The sequence below is a fragment of the Leucopleurus acutus genome (assembly GCF_964270905.1).
Source record: "Leucopleurus acutus genome assembly, chromosome: 20".
Taxonomy (NCBI): Eukaryota; Metazoa; Chordata; class Mammalia; order Artiodactyla; family Delphinidae; genus Leucopleurus; species Leucopleurus acutus.
This window is the reverse complement of record NC_139162.1, coordinates 48,151,791-48,165,651: the sequence shown is the minus strand read 5'-3', so window position 1 is coordinate 48,165,651 and position 13,861 is coordinate 48,151,791.

Sequence of the window (13,861 nt, the reverse complement as noted above, 5' to 3'; positions counted from 1 at the left end):
CCTTCAGCTTCGATTAGGGGAGATGGGACATGACAGGTGCGATCAATACGCAGCCGTTCTATAAAGTGTCAAGTAATGAATCAATTTCGACTAAATTTTCCATTTTTCAGAGGCCGTTCTCCGAGAGGAGAATATCCTCTTTTGTAAAGATATTATTATCGATTTCGGCGGCAATTTGACATCAGGGGTAGTTAATTCCACTCAGAATAAAATTGAAAACACTTGAGAGAGAAAAGAGAGGCGAAGAGTGAGACAGAGAGGGAGAGAGGGGGAGGGAGGGAGGGGCTGGGAGAAGAGAGAGATGGATGGACAGAGAGACAGAGAGGGAGACAGACAGCGAGAGAGAAGCCCAGAGAGATGGGCGGGGGGAGACAGAGATATGCAGAGACACGGAGACACAGAGAGAGAAACAGAGATGGCAAAGCCTGAAGTTATAGAGAGGGAGACAGAAACCAAGAGAGACTCAGAGATAGAGAGATGGGGTGGGGGGGGCACTAAGAAATCGAGACAGTTTGAGAGACAAACAGAGTCTCAGAGAGAAACCCAGGTGTTAGAGACTTGCCACAGGGGTGCAAAGAATTGGACAAAGACAGATTCAGAGAAAAAGATGGAGAAAGAGGCAGGAGAAACTGACAGACAGACAGAGAGATGGAAGAGACACTAAAAGTGAGGGATGAGGAGAAACTTAAGGACCTGGGGAGAGAGACTGAGGGAGTGTTGAGCACAGAGAGGAGAGAAAACGGAAAGGAGAGAGAAGGGGTGGGGGGCAGAGGGGAGGAGAGGGGAGAGAGGCTGCTGAGAGGGAAGGGGAGGGGCGGGCAAGGTCACCCAGGAGGGGGCAGAGGCTGAGGGGTCCTGGGGGCTGAGGGTGCACAGAGATGGGAGTCTGGGGAGAGCCTCCTGCCCTGCCTGTGTTGTACCCCAAAGTCACTCTGAATGGAGGGGAGAGTGTGTGTGTGTGTGTGTGTGTGTGTGTGTGTGTGTGTTCGCATGGCACAGTCCAAACTGCAGGGCTGGTTGAGGCGGAGTGTGAGTGTGTGTGTTGTGTGTCTGTGAGCTTCTCTGGGGGGCGAGGGGTCTGATCCAGGGCTCCCGGGTGTGACTGGGGTAGGGGGTCTGTGTGTGCCCTTGCATGTTATGACGGAATCCTATTACTTGTGTGTTTCCCGGAATCATCTGCGTGTGTCCCTGTTCCCGAGCCTGCACATGCTGTGGGGCCCTGGCCTTGCAGCCCCATGGGTTTCAGCAGCAGGCAGTGGTGACAACATTTCTGCTTAGTGCCTGTCAGTCCCCCAGCTGAAATCTCCGTTTAGCCCTGAGCAGGTCACAGCCTGCCTGGAAGGGAGGAAAGAGGGGATGGGAGGAAGGACCCCTGGGTTCTGAGACAGAAGGTGACTGGGGACCCTAATTCTTGGGTCTGAGGGAGGAGGAGGCTGGGGGGCTGGGGTCCTAGGTCTGAGGGAGGAGGGCGTGGAGACCCAGACTTCTGGGTCTGAGGGAGGAGGGGGCCGGTTGGCCTGGACACTCCGGAACTGGGATGGTCTGCAGACAGGCAGTGGGACAGCTGGGAAGCTCCTCAGCCATTGGGTCAGCCTCCCCACCAGAAAAGCCTGTACCTGCTGCCCCCTAGTGGACATGGGGATTAGGCCAGCCGAGGGACAGGGAGCTGACAGGTCAAGGAACCCCAGGAAGGGAAGGCAGAGGGACAGACCCAAATGGGAGCAGAGACAGAGAGACAGAAACTGAGAGATGGGGACAAAGAAACAGGTGGACACGGGAACAGAGGGTGAAGACAGGACAGAGAAGTAGGCAGATAAAGGGGCAAGGGTCAGGCAGATAGGATTGAGATCCTGGTCGAAAGAGGGAGAGGAGAGAGAGGACACGGCACAGGAGCCAAATTAGAGAGGGATAGGGGAAGATGGGGGACAGAGGGGGGGTCTGCCCATAGACAGTGGGCACTGAGTAAGGGAGACAGAAAGACTGCTGTTGAACAGAGAGAGGCTGGGCTAGTGGGAAGACTCTGGTTACAGATAGCACGAGAGACAGAGACAGAAGCCATGTGGACAGAAGGACAGTGTGACAGAGGGATGGCGGGTCGATCTAAAGAAGGAAGAAGAAGGGAGATGTAAAGAAGAAGAGAAAACCCAGTGAGGAGGCAGAGAGAAATCAGATGGACAGAGAGAGATGAAGGAAGTACAGGCTGACATAGAGAAAAGGAAAGAGAAAGAGATGAGCAGACACTCACGGACAGACAAATTGACAGAAACTGGCAGGCACACCCAGAAAGACAAGAGGTGGACAGAGAAAGACAGGTGGACAGGGGGTTATGGAGAAGCCAGGGCCCCCAAAGCCAAGTGGACACCCCAGGATGGAGCAGAAAGTGGTACGAAGGGGTGAGGCTGGATCCAGGACTGGGGGAGAATTTGGCCTCGCAGGGGATCCAGGCTGAGGGGCTTCCCGAGGCACAGCTTTGGAGCAGAGCTGGGGACGGGGCTCCCCTGGTCGGGGTCTCTGCCCACCACCCCCTCCTAATCCCCACCCCCCCCCCCGCACCCGGCGGGCTGCCCGGCGGAGGCGACAGATTGAGCGATGAGGCACATTACGCACTTAATCCGCCTGATTGAATGTTTTGCTTTCGCCCAAATTGAAACATTAAACAACACGGGACGAGAAGAGGCGGCCGCAAATCACTCATGAAAGATTCATCTTCTCCCCGGCAGCCGCCACCGCCGGCCTCCACCGCCGCCCGCCCCAGCCGGGAAGCCAGGGGCTGGTTGGGGGGGGGGGGCCGGGGCGGCGCCCCTGCCCACTCTGTGGGGTCCCCCCCCAGCCATCATGGCCCAGGGAAGTTCTTCTCACTGTCTGGCCTCCATCCCACAGGTGGTCTCAGAGACCGAGACCCTGGATCCCTGGATCAGCAGGGTCAACATGACCTTGGCCCTGCCCCTGTGGGAGGAGAAGCCCTTTTGCCCCTCTGGAGTCCACTTCTCTAGCTCCCTTCCCGGCGCAGCCCCGGACCCTGGGGCATGGAAGGTGCTGCTCAGTTGGTCTGAAGCAGGGGGATGAGGTCTGAGAGCCTGGATGCAGCACTGGGGGGTGGCACCTGGGGGTGAGTCGGGCGGGGGGGGGTTATGTCAGAATGAGTGGAGATGGGAGGACAGGGAATGTGTGTGTGCTTCCTGTCATTCTGGAGTTCAGTCTGTCTGTCCGTCTGCCTTGCAGGGATGACAATACTTTGTCTCCCTGTCTCACTCTGCCTATGTTGTTGCCACTTGCTGTGTGACTGTGCCTGTCTTTGTGTGTCACTACCCCCATGCCTATGTGATCCTGTGTGTGTAGTTGTAACTCTGGGCCTGTGCGTGTCTATCGGCCTGCGGGCGTCTGAGTGTAACTTTCTCCATCTGCATCTTGTGTGTAGTATCTTTGTGTGTCTGTGTCTATGTGACTTTCAGGGTGTGACCATATGTGACTTCCTGTGTGTTCCTCTGTGGGTGCCTGTGTGTCTGTCTGTCTTCCTGGGTTTGTGTCTATGCGCTGTTTGCTCTGGGTCTGTCTGAGGGCCTGCATTTAACTATTTCGTGTCTGGGTCTGTTTTGTGCATCCCCGTGTCTCTGTGACCGTGTGTCTCTCGATCTCTCTCAGTCTCTGGGTGTTCCTTTCTCTGTCTCTGGCTGACAGAGCCCCTGCTGGGGCCAGAGACAAGTCACCAGAACAAGTGGGGCCAGGGTGGGGAGAAGCAGGGGAGAGAGGAGGAAAGAAAGAGAAAGACAGGACAGCGGTGACGGTGGCGTCTGAGAGCAGGGGAGCAGAGAGCAAGCGCGAGGGGGCTGGGGCCGCAGCGGGCGCCCCGGCTGGAGCGGGTGATCAATACTCGATTTAGGTTTTAATTCCGGGGCTTTCGGAGCCTGTCAGCCCTGATGTATGAGCTCACACCGGGGCTGCCCAGCCAGCCACCCAATGGATGCCCATGGCCTGGTGGCCTGTCCTGGCCCCAGCTCCCTTGCCCGGCTGGCTGCCTGCCGTGGATGAGGGGGAAGGGGAGAGTGGGGCTGGGGAGGGGGAGGCCCCGTCCAGGGTCCAGGGGCAGAGGGAGGGGCTGCACACCCATGTGTGTACAAGTTCACCTGAGTTCACGGTTGAGTTCACGCCTGGTCACTCACTCACCCAGCGGACCTGCAGACCTGCTCCGGCCTGCCTGTGCCAGAGGGAGACAGGAAGGGGACCCTGGCTGTGTCCCTAGGGACTCCCAGAGGTCTCAGGGACACCGTGCCAGAGTCCCACAGCCCTCCTGTCAGCACTGGTCACACACATCTGGACACACACACACACACGCTGCTGCGCTCACGCATACCTGTGTGCATACAAGCCCTGACATACGTGTCCGCACACAAACCCCGACAGTCAGGTGTCCACACACTTGCCCCTGGACTCAAACACACATTCGCACACACTAACTCTGACACACACGTATCCTCTGACATACACACATGTCCACATACACATTCTGACACACGTATGTGTCTGCACACATAACCCCAAGACTCACACAGACACATGGATAAAGGCTCCCCATTAATGGGAAGTGGGAGCGATGTGGGGAGACAGCCTTCCAGTAAGAGATCATAAAGAGACAGAGAGACGCAGAAACTCAGACACAGAGACTGACATGGTGACAGGGATGGAAGGGACACAGGCAGGTAAAAGAAGTGACAGAGAAAACCAGGGGAGGCTGTGAGAAGAGCTAGGGAAGCAGCGGACAGGGATGTGGGATCAGTGTGGGAGGGGGATGGGGAACTCTCCCTTCCTCTCTGGATGCGGCCCCCCCAACCCTGTCTCTCTCTCAGGAAGATGGATCCTCCGCCCTCCCTGATGACAATGCTGTCTGCGCAAACTTTAATTAACACTTTGAGTTAATTAGTTCGAGATCATTTAGGAGTAAAATGTTTTTATTAGGGAGGCTGCGAGCCTGTTGATGGATGGGGCGCGATTCGCTCTTCCGCCCGCCGGGGACAGCCGGTAAACAGAAATCAATCAGGGGCCTCCCAACCCAGCGCCCCCCCCCCCCCCCCCCACTGCCAAGCTCCCAGCCCAGGGCCCAGGAGTCCGGGCTCCCGGCGCCCTCGGCCTCCCAGGTTCCCCGAGTTAGGGTCCCGAGTCCACCACTCTCCCAGATCCAGGTTTCCGGAACCCTAGCTTTATCTTCCCCCTCGGGCCCCTGAAGGCCTTGACTCCTCCAGCCTCGGTGGGACCCTCCCCACCCCCACGCCCACTCCCTTCCCGGGCTCTTGGGCAGAGAATTAAGGACCGATTCGCTGTTGCGGAGCTTCCTGGGCTGCCGATCAGACCCTTCCCTCAACTCCCTCCCACGGTCCCTGACTCCCGCGTCCCCGGAACTTTCTCTTCGTCGTCTGGGCGGCTCTGTCTGGCTGTCTCGTTTGGTCTCTGCGAGGGCCGTCTCGGTCGGGCTCCCGCAGCCCCTCCCGCCCCGCGGACGGCTTCATCAGGTGGCCGGGCGGCGGGGGCGGGGGACGCCGGGCCGGGCGAAGGGGGAGGCCCGGGGCGGAGGGGGCGGAGGGGGCGGGGGTTCCGGGGCCGATAAATCTTCATCAGGCGGCGGCGGGGGGGCCATTAGGCGCTAATGGGAAGATGGAGGGGCCTGTCGGCCGCGCGGGCCGGGCCTCATTTGTCCTGCTTCCCGCTCCATTGGCCGCCGCCCCCGCCCCGCCCCTCCCCCGCCGCCGCCGCGCGCCCCATTTCCGCTTCGAACCTTTGGAAGAGATGGGGGCTCAGAGAATCTGGGGGGTGGGATTGAAGAAGGAGGGAGTTGGATTGCGGGAACAGACTTAGAAAAGAAGGAGGGGGCGTCGGAGGCGGAGGGGAAGGCAGTTAGGCTGTAGAGGCAGAGTTTAGAACGTGGGCGACTCAGATAGAAAGCAGGCGGGGGGAGGGGAAGATAACTGTGCGGGGGGGGCGAGAACGTGGACGTAGTAAATAGAACTCCCTGGAGGAAGGAAGAGCTCGGCAGGGTCACGTAGAACGCGAGAGGGGACCTGGACCGCGGGAGGGCTGGGACGGGAACTCGGCGGGGAGCGGGAGGAGCGCGGGGTTGGAATTAGGGGAGGGGTAGGATCACCGGCCCCGGCCTCCAGGGCGGGGGCCCCGGGAAGGCGCGCGGGCGGCGTCCCTCGAGGCAGAGGCGCGGCCGCCGCCGCCCGCTCCCGGACTCGCGCCCCGCGCGCGTCCACTCTGATTTCTCGGCCCATTTTTCTTCCTCTCCTGTCACTCCGGCTCTCGCCCTCCCGCCGCCGGCTGCCCCGCCGCGCTCTGCTTCCCGCGGGAACCCCCGCCGCAGCCAGCCCCGGGGACCGCAGCCCGGCTCTGCGCCTCAGGGCTCCCACTCCCGCCCCGCCCGGGCCCCCTCAGTGCCCTCCAGAACTACGTAGGCCAGGCGTGTGACCCCCAAATCGGTCACCCCCGAAATGGATCACCCCTCCCAAAAGATCCACAGGAGGGGCCCGACCTTGGGGACAGCAGTGGAGCTGGGGTCCCCAGACCTGGGGATGGGGTCTTTAGCACTTCTGGGCCCCAGCCTCAGACTCCCCCAAAGGAGGCGGCTAGAAACCCAAGAACCAGGCACGTGAGTCCCCACCGGCTCTCAGAAACCCCCAGGCAGACTGGAGACCCCTAGGATCAGATCCATACCTCGAGCTGAGTCACCCCAGGCCACATCAAGTTACCCAGACTCAGAAACGTATTCTACGCACAGCCCAGCCCTAGACACCCCCAAACGAGGGTTCTGGGCCCCAGCCCCATTCACCCCAAACCTCCAGCCCAAGACACTGACAGGATAAGGGAGATGGGCCTTAGATCAGTCACCCCAAAATAAGTAACTCCACAAGTCACCCCTAAAGTAGACATTTATTCCCTCAGACTCAGTCATCCCAGAGTTAAGCATCAGAGGCCCTAAAGTTGGCACACCTAAACTAGACTTCCCTCACTGAACCCTAAACAAACATCAGGAGTTTGAGATAAGTCACCCATGAGCTAGACAAATGGGCCCCCAGCTGCTGTCACCCCACTCAGGGCATGAATGCTGTTCTCAACACAAACTGGGAAATGGGACTGAAATTCAGTCGCCCGTAAACTGAGTAACTCCAATCTTGACAACTGGAGCCCCAGACTCAATCAATCCAAACTTGGGATCTGGGTCCCACCCAGCTGAAGACTCCCCCAAACTAGACAGTTGGCTCCAGACTCAGTTTCCACTGAGACAAGGTCAGGAACCCCCCAGCAAATCACCTTGACACTAGTCATCTAGGTCTCTACCATCACCCCCAAAACGTGCATCTGGACCCAATCGTTGGTAACCTTAACCCAGGCATTTGAACAAGCCGCTTTACTAGCTCTCCAACTTGCCATCTGGAACCCCGTCATCAGTTGCCCTTAAGATGCACATCTGAGCTCCCTCCGCATCACCTCCCCTAAGAGTTAGGAACTTAATAAGTTAACCCACAAACTAGGCAGCTAGCCTCCCAATTCAGACATCTCCAAAGACAGGACTCCGACACTGAAGCTTAGTGATCCCCAGACTATACCTCTGGCTCCAACCTTCAGTTACCCCTACGCTAACCATTAGTATCGCATAGGCTGTTACCCTAAAAGTAGGCAAATGAAGCCAAGCACCCCCTAGTCAGGCATTTGGAGGTGACCCTCAAGGTCAGTCCCCCTAAAATAAACTCTGGGAACCCCATAATCAGAAAGATTCAAACTCAGAATTTAGGGTGCCTGCCTCAAACGCCCCTGTAGTGGGTTGTGATGGCCCCGCAAAAGATGTCCATGTCCTAACCTGCTTATGTGGCATTATTTGGTAAGGAGTCTTTGAAGATGTCATTAAGTGACAGATCTCCAGATGAGGCCACCCTGCATTACCTGGGGTGGCCCGAAATCCAGGGACGACGGTGATGTCCTTATAAGAGACCGAGACTGAAGAGAAGCCTCAGAGGAAAAGGCCATGTGAAGATGGAGCCAGGGAGAGGCCAGGAAGGATCCTCCCCTAGAGCCTTTGCAGGGATGGCGGCCCTGCTGACACCTTCATTTTGGACTTCTGGCCTCCAGAACTGCGAGGGAATAAATTTCTCCTGTTTTAAGCCACTTGGTTTGTTACCAGCCACAGGAGACTAATTCAACCACCCCCCCAAAGCCAAGCCTCTGTATCCCTCCACTCAGTGACCCCCCAAACTAGGGATGTGAACCCCACAGTCAGGTGCCCCAAACTAGCCTCTATTCCCCAGATCAAACTTCTGGATCTCAGACCAATTACCCACCATCGCGACACCAGGGACGCACAGTCACCCCCAAATTTGTTAACTAGGCCCCAAGGCTCATTCAGCCCAAAAACGTGTACATGGATTCATAACCACTGTCACCATTAAAATAAGTAGCAGGAAACTCCGTGGGCAGGAACCTCCGACCTCTTCACCGCCACAGTCTCACAGACACCTGACTTTGACACACCTCAAAAATAGGCAGCTGGGCCCCTGGTCTCAGCACCTCCCAAATGAAATAAGCATTAGAGCCCCTCTAGTTGGCAAACCCTAAACTCAGCATCTGGGCCCTGAGGTTAGTTCACCCCGAACTAGGTACTGAGACCCACCCCCATTAAGCCACCCCTAAACCACGCATCTAGGCCCTCCAAGCTCTAAGCCGCCGTGTCAGTCAACCCTTAACTAGGTACCCGGGTGATTAGCCTCAGACACCCCCATACTAGGCAACTCCAAACTCCATCATCCCTAAACCAGGTACAAGGAAGCCCAGTGACAGTCGCCTCAAACCTTGGCAACTAGGCCTTGAGGCTCAGTGAACCCCAAACTGTATGTAAGTATTAGGAACTCTTAATAATCCCCAACGAGACAGCTAGTCCTCCCCTCTTAAATGCCCCCCAAAACTAGGCTTCCTTTTTGTTTTTTTGGACCGCGCCGAGCGGCATGCAGGATCCTAGTTCCCACCAGAAATCAAACCCACACCCCCTGCGGCGGAAGTGCAGAGCCTTAACCACTGGACCGCCAGGGAAGTCCAAGGATGACAGCCACCCCCAGCCCCCAGGGAGGCATCTGAAGACACAGTCAACTGCAGGTGACTGAGGGGCTCACTGCCAAACTTGACACCTGGGCTCCAGCCGTCATCCCAAACTGGCATTAGGACTCCCCGTTGGTCATCTCAACCTCAGCATCTGGGCAGCCCATATGAGGCCCCCCCTAAACTAGACATCTGAGTAGCTTGCCTCAGCTATCCCCAGACTAGGGCTCTGGGTCCCCCAGCCCCAGAACCTCCCATCTGGACACCAGGGTAAGTCACCTTGAATTTAGCATTTAGGGCCCCAGCCTTAATCCTCAAATTAGAATGCAGACCACAGTCTCCCCCCTAAGTTTACCTTCAAGGCCCCGCAGTCGGTAAAGCCACAGCGAGTCTCTCTCAGAAGAGCATATGAACCCCACGGCTAGTCACCCACAAGCTCGGCATCTAGCCTCCCAGTGTCAGATACCCCCAAACCACGGTGTGGGACACCCAGGCTCAGCGAGCCCCGAACTGCAGTCCGCTCTAAAGTCATCAACAGGACCCCAAAATGAGCATGTGGGCTGCCAAGTGTGGTCACCACTAAACCCCATACCAGTCGCTCTCAACTGCGCAGCTGAGTCTCCGGACTCAAACAGGCTTCACAGGGGAAGCACCCCAGGAGGCCCCTCCTGTGTCACCAGCTGGGCCCCCGCCGTCAGCACTAATGCAGGCCTCCGTGGCCCCCTCCAGCCCCCATGTAAGTCTGCACTGTCGCAGATCTAGAGCCTGGCTTTAGGCAGCCAAATCAGGAACGTGGGCTCACGAGCACCAGAACTCGGCAGGAGGGACTCCCGTCACCCCAAATTCAGTATCCCCCCAAGTAGGGACCTGGGTCCCCAGTTTTCATCACCTGCAACAATGCACTTGGCCACCATAACCATGTGCCCCAATTTAGACTTTGATCCTCAGGACCCTGTTGTGTTTGACTAAGACTAAGGCAGCTGAACCCCCCCGAGCCAGAAAGGCCCACAGCCCACTGTGCCCCAGCCTCAGAGAACCCACCCCCCCGCCTCAGACCTGCATTCGGGCCCTGTCCTCCCCACGCTGGGTGTCTCTGTCCCAGTGTCCATCACCTCCACGCCCACGTGTTGAGATATCCCAGCCTTGAAAGCCCTTGGCCCTTTGTGACACAGATGTCCCCAAACCCAATCAAGCACCCCTCAAGTGGATCCTGGGCCCTGGGGTCCTGACCTCTCAGGTTCCAGGAGCCCAGACTCCCAGCTTCTGTAACCCCCAAACGGGGCTCCACACCAAGGCCACGCTTACTCAGAAATCCACACTGGTCCAGGGACCCCACGCCTGGGCCCAGGAGACCCCTGACTCAGTCACCCCAGGAACGCTCAGGTGCCAGCACACTGAGACTCAGCATTTGGAAGGCACCGCTTCCCCAGGCTCTGCACCCCAAACTAGAGGACTGGAATGACAAACTGGTGATCTTCCGTCTTACCAAAGGGCACAACCACAACCCCAGTCTCTGTGCCCCAAGCTACACAGCTGGCCCCTGTGTTGCCACCCTCTACACAGATTCCTGGCCTAATGCCCCAGACTAGGCCCTGGACCCTAATCTCTGACATGGGAAACCAGGTCCCCACACCCCTGGGCACACCACCCCAAACAGAGCACCAGACCCTTAGTATGAAAATATAACCAATCTCCACGATGCCGTGTGTCATCTCAAATTGGGCCACTGGATCCCCAGTTTGTGTCTCCCCAGACTAGACAACTGAGTCCCCATCTGTCATCCCAAAGTCGACTAGCAGAACTCTAGTCTCTGACACCCCAACAAGGTACTCTTGGTCTCTGTCATCCAAAGGAGGCAAGCTAGTTCCCCATCTCAATTCCTTCCAATAGGGGGACTTCCCTGGTGGCCCAGAGGTTAAGACTTCGCCTTCCAATGCAGTGGGTGCGGGTTCAATCCCTGGTCGGGGAGCTAAGATCCCACATGCCTCAGGGCCAAAAAACTAAAACAGAAGCAACATTGTAACAAACTCGGTAAAGACTTAAAAAAAATTCTTTCCAACTATTCACCAACACCCCCAATCTCGGTTACCCCATCCCATCACCCCCAAATAGATTGTGAAACCCCAACTCTATCATCCCAAAGTAGATGACTGGCCTCACACAGTTTCTGTCACCCTAAACTGAACCATTGTTCACATGAATTGGCTCCAGACCCAGGGACAGGTAGTCTCTGTCACCTGGAACTGAGAGATGGTATCCCCCCAGCCATGTCACCTTGGACACCTGGTCTTATCACCTCAAACTAGACAACTGATCCCAGTACCTGTCTCCCCCAAATGGACAACTGAACCCCAATTAATGTCAACCCAAACTGGACAAAAGACTCCAGTCCTTATCACCCCAAATTAGAAAACAAGACCAACAGTTTCTGTCACCCTATCTGGGCAACTAGACCTATAGTCTCTGTCACCCCAAACATGACAATGGATGAATAAAGTCTGCAACATCAGGGACTTGCCTGGTGGTCCAGTGGTTAAGACTCTGCGCTCCCAGTGCAGGGGGCACGGGTTCGATCCCCGGTCGGGGGTCTAAGATCCCACATGCCACAGCTAAACCCGTGCACTGCAACTACTGAGCCCACGCGCCCTAGAGCCCACGCGCCGCAACGAAGAGCCCGCGTGCTGCAACAAAGACCCGGTGCAGCCAAAACAATTTAATTAATTAATTAATTTTTTAAAAAAAGTTTGCAACATCAAACTAGACAACCAGCACTCAAACTCTCTCCACCAGTTAACAAGCTGAGCACCCAATCCCCCACCCGGACCATACCACCAACCTCTGGTCTTAACCAGCCTGTCACCCCCAAAACATCCTGGGATGTCAGTCTCTCAGTCCTACAAAACAGACGATCACGTAGCCGGCTTTGTCATCCCAAATGCTCCCTGGGACCTCAGTCTCCGTCACACGAAATTAGAACCAGACCCCAAGCTCTGTCACCCCAGGCATGCTCTGGGACCTGCGTCCTTGTTCCACAAAACCAGACAGACTTCAATCTCTGCCCCCCCAAATCCTCTCTGAGATCCCAGTCAATATCCGAGCAAACCGGACAACCAGACCCCGGTCTCTGTCTCCCCAAACATACTCTGGGACCTCAGTCTCTGATCTCCAGAACTAGACCACCAGACCCCCATTCTGTCACCCCCAATACACCCTGGGACCATGGCATCTGTCCTCTGAAAACCAGACAACCATGTCCCTAGTCTGTCACTCCAAATACACCCAGAACCCTAGTCTCTGTCCCACAAAACTAGGCAACCAGACCTCCAGAGTGTGTCAACTGAATGTCCCTGGGACCCAGTGTTTTCCCCACAAAGGGATACAACCAAACCCGCAGTCTCTGACACCCCAAGTATGCCCTGGGACCCAGTCTTTGCCCCTCCCCCCCGAAACAAGACAACGGTACCTCTAGGCTCTGTCACTCCACTTTGGGCACCTGGGTACATAAATGTCACTTCAAACTAGAGACCTGACCCCACAGCCTGTGTAGCCTTCACCTTGTCAATCAAACTCCGGTCTGTCATCCTAAACTGGACCACCAGACCCCTGGTCCCGCTCATGCCAGACTAGACGAGCAAACTCCCATTCTACGTCACCCTAAATGAGACCCCAGAGCTCTAGTCGTTTCATCCCAAACTGGACAACCGCTCCCTAATCTCTGTCAGCACAAACTAGACAACTAATCTCTTGTCTCTGTCACCCCAAGCCGGGTCCTGAATCCCAGAACCTCTGGTCTCTGCCACTTCAATCTAGACACATGAACCCTCACTTCTGATGTCCCAAACTAGACACCTGGACCCCCAGGCTCTGGCCCTGCACACTAAACAAAGACACCCCACGGTCCTCTGAAATCTCATGACAGCGGCATCCCTGGTCTCTGCTTCCCAGGCCAAACAGGAGCCCAGTCAGTCTGTCACCCGAACTAGGCAACCAGACCTGTACCGTCTGCTTCTTCAAACTCGCCAGATGGTCACCCCAATGCCTTTCAGCCCAGACCAGCATCCCAACCCCAGTGTCATCACCCTAAACTAGATAACCAGTCCCTTGGTCTCTATAACCCCAAGCTAGACAATCGGCCTTGCGTTCCTGGCACCCCAAAGGGAATAACCAGACCACAGGTCTCAGACACCCTAGTGGAGTTCACCAGACCCCCGATTTCTGTTGCTCCAAACTAGAAACTGAAACTTCAACCTGATATCCCAAACCTCAGGATTCTGATATCTCAACCTAACAACTAGACTATCATTCTGTCACCCCCAAAAGGATTCGACGCCAAATCTGATACCCCTAAGGAAACTCCAGGGCCCAGTCTTGGTCACTGAAAACCAGACAATAAGACCCCCGGTCTGTCACCCCAGACAAGACTAGTCACCATCACCCCAACCTTGACAAGAACCCCAGCATCTGACACCTCCAACTCCGGTCTCTGTCACTCCCAACCGGACAAAAGAGTCCTAAATCTGTCACTTAAAATCTGAGAACTAGACCCAGTGTTTTCAGCCTCAAACAGGACAAGCAGACATTCTCCAAACTAAAAAAAAATGATCTCCTAGGGAGTTCCCTGGCGGTCTAGCGGTTAGTGCTTTCACTGCCTTGGCCCAGGGGTTCAATCCCTGGCTGGGGAACTGAGATCCCACAAGCCACGTGGCACAGCCAAAAGAGAAAAGCAAATGTTGTCCAAAAAAAAAAAAAATCTCCTAGTTGCTGTCACTTCACACTGGGCAGAGAA